The sequence below is a fragment of the Chinchilla lanigera genome, unplaced genomic scaffold, assembly GCF_000276665.1.
Source record: "Chinchilla lanigera isolate Chin_1 unplaced genomic scaffold, ChiLan1.0 scaffold00115, whole genome shotgun sequence".
NCBI classification, from domain to species: domain Eukaryota; kingdom Metazoa; phylum Chordata; class Mammalia; order Rodentia; family Chinchillidae; genus Chinchilla; species Chinchilla lanigera.
In genome coordinates, this window is record NW_004955516.1 from 1,432,522 (window position 1) to 1,441,638 (window position 9,117).

At 39.0% G+C, this 9,117-nt stretch overlaps 1 protein-coding gene across 2 annotated transcripts in view; it reads right to left on the reverse strand.

Moving 5' to 3' along the window:
- Positions 1–3,450: 3,450 nt before the first annotated feature.
- Chst7 (carbohydrate (N-acetylglucosamine 6-O) sulfotransferase 7) overlaps positions 3,451–9,117 on the reverse strand; it is a 30,278-nt gene continuing 24,611 nt past the window's right edge. For both annotated transcript variants that reach the window (XR_264531.2, XM_005408977.2), the window contains one exon: positions 3,451–4,000. The gene's annotated coding sequence lies outside the window, so the exon portion shown is untranslated. The remainder of the gene's footprint in view (positions 4,001–9,117) is intronic.

Sequence of the window (9,117 nt, forward strand, 5' to 3'; positions counted from 1 at the left end):
CAGTCCCTATTCCTTGAGTGTATGGGGAGAATTTAAAATGTCATCTTCATTCCCATTTGTAAGGGGAAAATGTAGGGTTTATCTTAATTGTTGACTAGTGAAGCATGAAGGTTTCTGGAAACTGACCTTTGACATTTAACACAGCATTAAGTTAACAGTCCCTTTTGTGGTCAGACTTTGTCTTTTACTTGGCCCCATGCCTAAATTCTTGTCGGATTTCTTAGAATAAGAAAGGCCCATTTACTGCCAGAGCACAGGGAAAGGTTGTGATCGTATTGCTGTCACATGGTGGCAGTGGTATAGCTCCAACAGAGAGGATAAAAACCCTTATTTCTTTTAATAAAACTCCTTGTGGAAACCACTAGGAAACTTAAACCATTCCTAGATAAGGATTTTTGGAATTTAAATATGGCTGCTTCTCTTCCTAGGAAATAAGCACAGGAAGGACATATGGAGTGACATCCAGGGTACTCACTGAGGTGACCAGACAAATGAATGTTGATGCCTTGAAGCCAAAAATCACACTGCGAAATCAAATGTCTCATCAAGCAAACAGCAAGGAGCTCTATAGGCCCTGTTCTCTAGACCCACAGATGTCCTCTATGGTTTGGTTGACAAGGGAAACCTCTATTTTAAAAATTGCAAAGTGTTAGCTCAGCTATCTATGAGCATTTCACTTCAGGGCAAGGAATTAATAATTCCTTTCAAGAGAGCTCTGTTTCCATTGCCCCACACCATCTCATCTCCTTTCCCTGTCTTCTGGGGAAGTTAATGTAATCATGTCAGGTTCAGTGTAAACCACCACCAATGCATTTAGGGAAGATTGGCAGGAACGCAACTGAGCAACTCATCAGAGGTGAAAATCATCTTCTTGGAAACCTGTCTTGCCCCATTGTGAGTTCTAAGAGGTGTGTCAAAAAGCTGACTGTCTCATTCATTGTAAAATGTAATCTGGACTGAGGGTAACCACTAAGTATATGCCTTCTTATTCCACCTCAGAAGTGAGGGAGCTTGACAACTTTCATGCCTACCTTCTGATGTTGATTCTGTAGATCACGTAGTGCAGGTAGGAATCTGTCAAATACATTAGACCAGTATTACTGAGTTCTGGTCTCTTTTGTTCTGTAAGAGAGAATCTGGCTTGTTAGTGTCAACTGCTGCATTCTGTCTGACAAGTAAGTTGAAGGAATCTAGTGGCCAAGTATCATAATTTAGAAACAACTTATCTGAATGCTGCTTTCACCACTTTGATATCTAAAAAACCTTCCTCCTTTTTTAAACCTAGTAAGAGCAACATATAGAGAATCCTGTAGAAACCAATGCTAGTGTCTACCCAGGAACAGGAAGTATACTCTTTGACAATACTTTTAAAATCAGACCTAGATAAACCATTCCTTTTTCAGTTTTGCTTTTCATACTTTCTTTAAAATTAATAAACACACCTTGTCTTGTCACCCAGTGGTAGTAAAATTTGTAAAAAGCAAAACCAAAGTTTTTGATGTTTTATTTCGTAAGCAGGGTATAACTATGGCCCAGATGGAAAGCACAGACAGCCAGTTTTGGCCACCTGAGCCTTGGGGAAGATGAGAAGGGAGGTCTGTCTGCTGTGCTACCTTTTAAAAAGATTTAATGGAATTGCCAAACGTCACAGTCAACTCTCAACTCTTGGCCCTTAGAAAGTTTTCTGGGCCTGATTATGTTGGAGAAATTCAGAAAAGGACTGTAAACAGCATGAAGCACTCAACATCTACTGTCTAAAGCACTTTTCTTTCCTTTACCATCCTTTACCATGTTACTGGATGACTAACTTCATGGACATCGTTGGGGCTGACTCTTGTGCTTATTCCCATTGTGGGCTTTGGAGAAGCAGAGGAATGATTTTCAGTTATGTGGATCTTAAGTGTGTGAATTTGTAACTTCTCACTGAAATCAATCATTCATCCAAAGTGTGATTTAATACTTGGGTCAGCTCCTTGTAGATTGTCTTTTTATTTTTTTATGTAAAATACATCTAATACTCCTTACTTGAAAGTTTTAGTATATCCATGAAAATCATCAAATGGGAAGGCCACCAAGGTTCATTTAATATGTGAAAAACAATTTTTTAAAGTAGAATAGGATGAATTTAACACAGAATGATGTGATCTTTGGGGAACCTTTTATAGAGGGCGTACATATTGTATTTGGGGAAAATTTTGTCTTCAACAGTAGCGAACTGGTGGTTTTATAAGATTAACATGATAGTATGTTATATAAACATGTTATATAAAATGACATTAAAGTATGTTGTAACTGTGAAAAACTAAAGACTTGGAGTTATCTGCAACTGTTATGTGCAATAAGGAAAACTGCAGTAGGCCCCCAAAGTGCTATCTTCCCCTCGCATTTTACCTAATGTTTGCCTTTGTGTAGATGTTTAGATTGCTATTGTAAAGCTAGCCATGTGTTTTCTTGCCCTTTACTGATATTGAACACATTTTCTCAAAGCTTTTTTTTATAAAACTGAAAATAAAAAGATGAAGTAGCTGATCTAATCTTGTTTTGTAGTTTATAAGAATCATGTTTTAGTTGAAAGGTATCATGTGATCCTATCACTAGTCTTTTTCTTTCTCTCATTGCTAGGTCATTTTCTGGATGGAAGCTATTCCTCTGCAGGAGAATTCATTTAGACCAGGGTTGGCAAACTCCAGTGGTTTTCTGAACCAAACCCAACCTACGGCCTGATTTGTAAAGTTTTATTGGCATCCGCTTCACTCATTCATTAGCATACTGTCTGTGGCTGCTTTCATGCTACTGTGCCAAAGCTGAGGAGATGTGATGAAGATCTTAAGGCCCTTAAACTATTTACTACCTTTCCCTGGAAAATTCTTACCAACCCCGATTTAGATGCCTGAAGAAATCCAGTTTTAAAATAGGGTGCAAGGGGCTGGGGATTTAGCTCAGCGGCACAGCGCCTGCCTGGCAAGCACAAGGTCATCAGTTCGATTCCCGGTACAGGAAAAAAAACAAAAACAAACAAAAACAATAGGGTGCAAAACTAATGGCAACAGGTTTTTGAGATGTTTTAATGTTAATGTGCCTTAGGGTTAAAAGAAATACTTGAAATTTGACCTCTGCTTAGGACTCCTTCTGGCCTGCAAGATGCTAACAGGCTTTTGAGTACAAAACCCTGAAGAAGGCATCTCTATATGTTTACAACATCAAGCTGTAAGATTGAGGCAATTAAACTTAACACTGCAGCCCAATGCTTCTGACAAGATAATTGCTAAAATTGTTGAACCCAGTATAGTTTCCTTCATTATGTATTGCTTTGTATGGAGGCTAGCTTTTATTTGAACCATACAATTGAACTACTTCCTAAAATCTGTCTCCTAACAAAATAAATCCTGTCATTAGCATGACTTTAGAGTTACTTAACTGCATAATTTACAAAAGTAACAGATACAACAATTTCAAAGCAAAATTTTATTTCAATTCATTATGATTCTTCCACTCCAAGGAGAAAAACTGTTTTCCAAAACCTGGTTCTGGGAGAAGGGAACAGTTTGAAGGAGCAAAGTAAGAGTCACATTTAAAACAGTATTACCCAGAGCTTTTATTTACTGTTAAGTAATATAATCAAGATAGACAGGACTGCACATTATTCACTTATTCACACTGATATTTTTGTCCAGACATCTGTTGATGTGAAATGGAACCAAATCCCATCTTGTCTTTGTTGTACGCTTTGTTGAAATGGCTCCGGCAGAAGCAGATTCAGTCTGGGAACTGAAGCTCTTCCTATTTTATGGTCATAAATATCCACATTGAACTGTCACTTCCGTTCTACCAATGTGTCTGTTATTATTTAACAGCTCGGGATATTCCTGTCCAGCAGAATTGCACAGCGGTTGGTACCAAGTCAAGTCCCAGTCTATGACAGTGTGATAGATGGCCTCTGCAGTGCTGCTGCTCCAGTGTTGGGGCAGCATGCTGAGTGCCCCAGTTCATGGGAACTGACCTGCAAGGGAAGGAACAAAGGACATTTGAACTTCAGACCACAGAAATCCATAAAAAGTCTGTTGAATCCTGATGATGTAAACTATAGTCTTCCTTATCCAAGCTTCATTATTCAGTGCTAGAAATCTATACTGAATCAGGATCTATTATTTCTGGTTTGGGAAGACTGGTCAGGAGAAAATGTGACTCGAGAGATGTTTAGTGAAGTGAAGACAGGAAGATGATTGAAGTCTCTAGCCATACGCCTGTCCTTTAAGCAGCTGCCCTTGTAGGGTGCCGGTTGAGAGCACAGTGTGCTCTCTGGGAACTGCTGGGTAGAAGAGAGTGAGGAGCTGGGATTGAGCTGTACCTCTAGGTACCAACCATGTAGCCATCCTCTCTTTACTTGTCTACCAGTTCATGTGTGCAAGATAAGTCATGCCAGCAACAGTCAACTCTTCTGTAAGAGCAACGTCAAATGGAACCAAATCGATGTGAAATGGACATGGTTCCATTTATGTAAAAGCTCTATGTAAGCAGCATGTCCAGCTTTCTACCTTTATAGCGCCTGAACTTTTTCTTTCATTTATAAACTTGTGTCACTTTCAAGATGATTAAAAATGTACAATAATGACTCACACTAAGCATTAAAGTAAAACTAACTTCATACATGTCATGAGGCTTTGCTGTGAAACTTTAGTATTCTGCTAATACTGGTCATTTATCTAAAAGAGCCACCCTGTTAAAATTTAGTATAATTTAGCTTAATCAAAACCAATTTCCAGGTGGGGTGACCTCTGGTTGTAGACAAGATAGCACAGATGCACTTCTTCTTCCTCCCACAAAGTGTAGGTAAAAGCCCCAAGATGATATATAAAACAAAGACTGAAGTTTAGAGAGAAGAAGGTTCCTCCTGATGAGGAATCTTGGGAATTGAAGAATGACCTGGCCAGAAACTCCTTGGTCAAAAATAAAAGGAAACCCCCAGAAAAGCCTGTTATCTCTAGCCAAAGGACAGGAAAACGGTCAGCTGAAAAAGACAGAAACCAAACACCACAGGAAAAAGCACCCGTCCTGTTAACACAAATGTATTAGAAAGTCAGAACTGGAGTGCCACCGTGACGTAGCAGTAACCATTTGTTGTACCCCTTTCTGCACCAGTGTGCTGTCAGCAGAGGCTTGCTAAAAGAGAAAGTTTAAATAAAATTCAGGAATTCCTAACACAGTTGTCCCCAAAATGTCCAGGATTCAATGAAAATGCCACTTGTCGAACAAGGACCAGGAAAACTTGAACATGAATGAAAAACAACTGACACAAGCAAGCTGTGGTAAGTTACATATGTATCACCCAAAGGAACTACCAGAATAAGCATTCAAAAAAGAGACTCAGGAATGCTGAAGATAAATAAAATTCTAAAAAAATATTCAGGTAATAGGAAAGGGAAACAAAAGAACAGAAAATGGGGAACAACAAATAAGATTTAAAATGGCAGCTATAAAAGAAGAAAAGAGCTTACTGGAACTAGAAGTAGATTTGGGTAATTTGAAATTAGAAGATATTGACACAACAGATATTGATCTGGATGAAGATATGCTGGATGACTGAAGATAGATTTCCATTTACTTGACTAAACAGATCATTATATATATAGATATTGATCATTACCCTGTCCACCATGCTTGGAACCAAGAGAAACTCCTTAAATTTTTATAAGGAAATGCTGGGGACCAGTGGGTGCAGAATGACCTCCTTACCTTAAAAGGAATTTACGTGTGCATTTAAGTTACTGTTTTTGTCACTAACTAAATTAGACATGGGCTTTGATTTGTTTTTCATGCTGATATTACAGTGTATCTCATAAAATCTTCTGAGTCAGTGATACTTCAGTTGTGAATAATAAAAGCAGACTTCTAGTTTTAGAAGGCTGGGCAAAAACTGTACCTTACAAAAATAAAAAAAAATAAAATGGCAGATGTAAGACCTAAAATATTAATAATTATAAGTAGCTCAAATACACAACTTAAGCAATTTGCAGATTGGATTTTGCAGTGCTGAAGATTAATCCTGTGCCTCATGCATACTAGGCAAGCATTCTACCACTGAGCTATCTCTTTAACCACAGAATGGATTTAAAAACATGATCTAATGATATGTTGTCTATACGAAATTCATTTCAGATGTAATTATAGGTAGGCTGAAAATAAAAAGATAGAAAATATATACATTAATCAGAAGAAAATAAGAATAGTTATATTAATATCATAAAATAGTCTTCAGAGCAAGAAAATTACAGGCACAAAGGATACTACATAATGGTAAAATGGTTAATCCCCTAAGGGATAGGACATGTAAATGTGTACACAGTAAACAGGAGAGCTTCTAATTTTCCAAGGCAAAAACTGATAGACTAGAAAGGAGAAACAGACAAGTCCACATTTACAACTGGAAACTTCAACACCCTCTGAACAACTGATAGACCCACCAGATGAAAAATCAATGAAGACATAAAAAAACTGAACAATCCATCAGCCAACAGGATTGAATTGACATATATTGAACACTGTCCACAATCATTATAAAACTCATACTCAAGTGCATGTAGAATGTTCACAACATAGACCATATCCTATTTCAATTATCAAATCTGAAAAATGTAAGAGAACTGATATAATAGAGTATGTTTTCTAGTCATAATGGAGTCAAACTAGAAATCAGAAACAGAAAAGTTTTACATGATATCTGATGCAGAAAAGGCATTTGAAAAAATTTAACATCCATTGAAGATAAAAATTCTCAGCAAACTGGAAATAAAAAAGAACTTCAACTTGATAAAAGACATTTACATATACCTACATGTGCTAGCCTTCTTTATGGTGAAAGACTGAATTATTTCCCCTTTAAGGAAAAGTTAAAAAACATCATAGAGGAACAAGACAAAGATGTTTATATTCTCCCCTCTTATTCAACATAATACTGGAGCTCCTAGATGATGCAATTAGGCAAGAAAAGAAAAAAAAAACTATATTGATTGGAAAGGAGAAAAATAAAGCTGTTGGCCATTACCGTTGGAGTCTCTGCCCTCCATGCACCCAAGGCAGACAGGAATTCCTCACTCAGAAGCCCTGGGGACTGCTCTCACTGGGGTGCATGTGTGGGCCCTCCCTGTGCAGGCCCTGTGCCGAGTGAGCAAGTGCTCTAAGAGCTGCTGGTGCTGCGGACTGAGTCCTTGCTTTACTCCCACTGCCACAGTTCCCAGCAGAAACTCATGGAGAGAGCCAGGTATTTCCCATCTACTTCCTGGGGGCAGAGTGGGTGACCTGGGACCCTGCCACCATTACACTTTGAGTCTCTGCCCTCTGTTCACCCACAGCAGACAGGAATTCCTCACTCAGAAGGCCCAGGGACTGCTCAAACTGGGGTTCACGTGTGGGCCCTCCCTGCAAGGGCCCTGTGCCAAGTGAGCAAGTGCTCCAAGAGCTGCTGGTCCCGTGGTTCAAGTCCAGGCTTTACATGCACCCGGACCCCTTGGGGGGATTGCAGGCATGGACAGTCTGTGATTGCTGTCCATCTGGCCCGCCTCTGGTTCCTGTATGTGTCCTGAACTGACTGGAGACACAGAATCAGGTGATTCACAATCTGTCGACCCTGCAGTTCATGTCTGGGTTTTGCCTGTACCCTGAACTACCTGGGGACATAGGTCTCTGGACCGGGATTGTCACACCAGTGCAACCAGAGTCTGGGCCATGCACATGCCCTGAACTTCAAGGGGATACTGGATCAGACGGTCAGCCATCAGCTGACACCAAGGCCCACATCTGAGATCTGGGATAACTAGATACAAATCAACAACTGTCGGAAAACCTGAGACTAAGTAGCACTTTTCAGCAGACACTGAGGGGCAAACCTGACCAACAGGAAAACAAGGGACACTAGTGGCCTTTGCTGTGCAGCCACTGAAGAGGGAAACTGAGTTTTCTGCATCTGGTATCAAACATGACAAAATGAAGGACTAAAACACAATCCCAGAACTCCACCCCACTCAGAACAAGTCCAGGAGACATCGACATAGGAAAACTTGGTAAACACATGCCTGAAATAGCTGAAATGATTGCAATGGAAGTAAAGAAACAACTCCATAAGGCCATAGAAGAGATAAGATCAGAAATAATCTCTCAGGCAAAAAATGAAATGACAATAATAATGAAAGAACTGCTTAAAACATCTGAAGAAGAAACATATAAGAAAATAGAACAAAGGCAATGGACAGAAGTGTTAAATGAAAAACAGAGAAAGGACTTAGAACGCATGAACCAGATTCAGAGACTTCCAGGAAAACAAAGCTTCCATTGAAAGCTGCCAAAACCACTTGAATGAAGCTGAAGATAGAATTTCAGACTTGGAAGACAGCATGGCAGCTAGCAACCATGAAAAAAAGGATCTCATAAAATCAACAAGGTTCCAGGAAAGTTCAATTCAACAGCTCCAAGACGAGGCAAAGAGGAACAATGTATGAATAACAAGAGTCAATGAAACAGCAGGAGACAACACAACTGAATTTACAGAAATAATAGCAGAAAATTTCCCAAGTAGGGAAACAGAACCTGATATACAGGTAAATGAGGCATATAGAACTCCAACCAGCCACAACCAAAATAAAACTACATCCAGATATACAATAGTCAAGTTACCAGATCTCCAGCAAAAGAACAGAATATAAAAAGCTGCTAGAGAAAAGAAACAGAATACCAATAAAGGAAAACCTATCAGAATCATGGCAGACTTCTCAGCACAAACCATCCAATTGAGAAGAGCTTGGAGCAAAGTATTACAGGTCTCGAGACAAAACAGCTTCCAACCAAGACTGATGTACTCTGCCAAACTATCCCTCAAATTCAACAGAGAAATAAAATATTTCCATGACAAAGAACAATTGAAGAACTTTATGAGTGTCAAACCAGCATTACAAAGAGTACTAAATGATATTCTAGACAGAGAAAAATCTGACCGCAATTTCAAGAACAACAGTATAAAGGAAATGTCAAGAAGAGCAAGCAAGTAAACAGATAGAAAAAGTAGGACACCAACACAAGTAAATAACATGACAATGATAAATCAACACATATCACTTATAACTATAA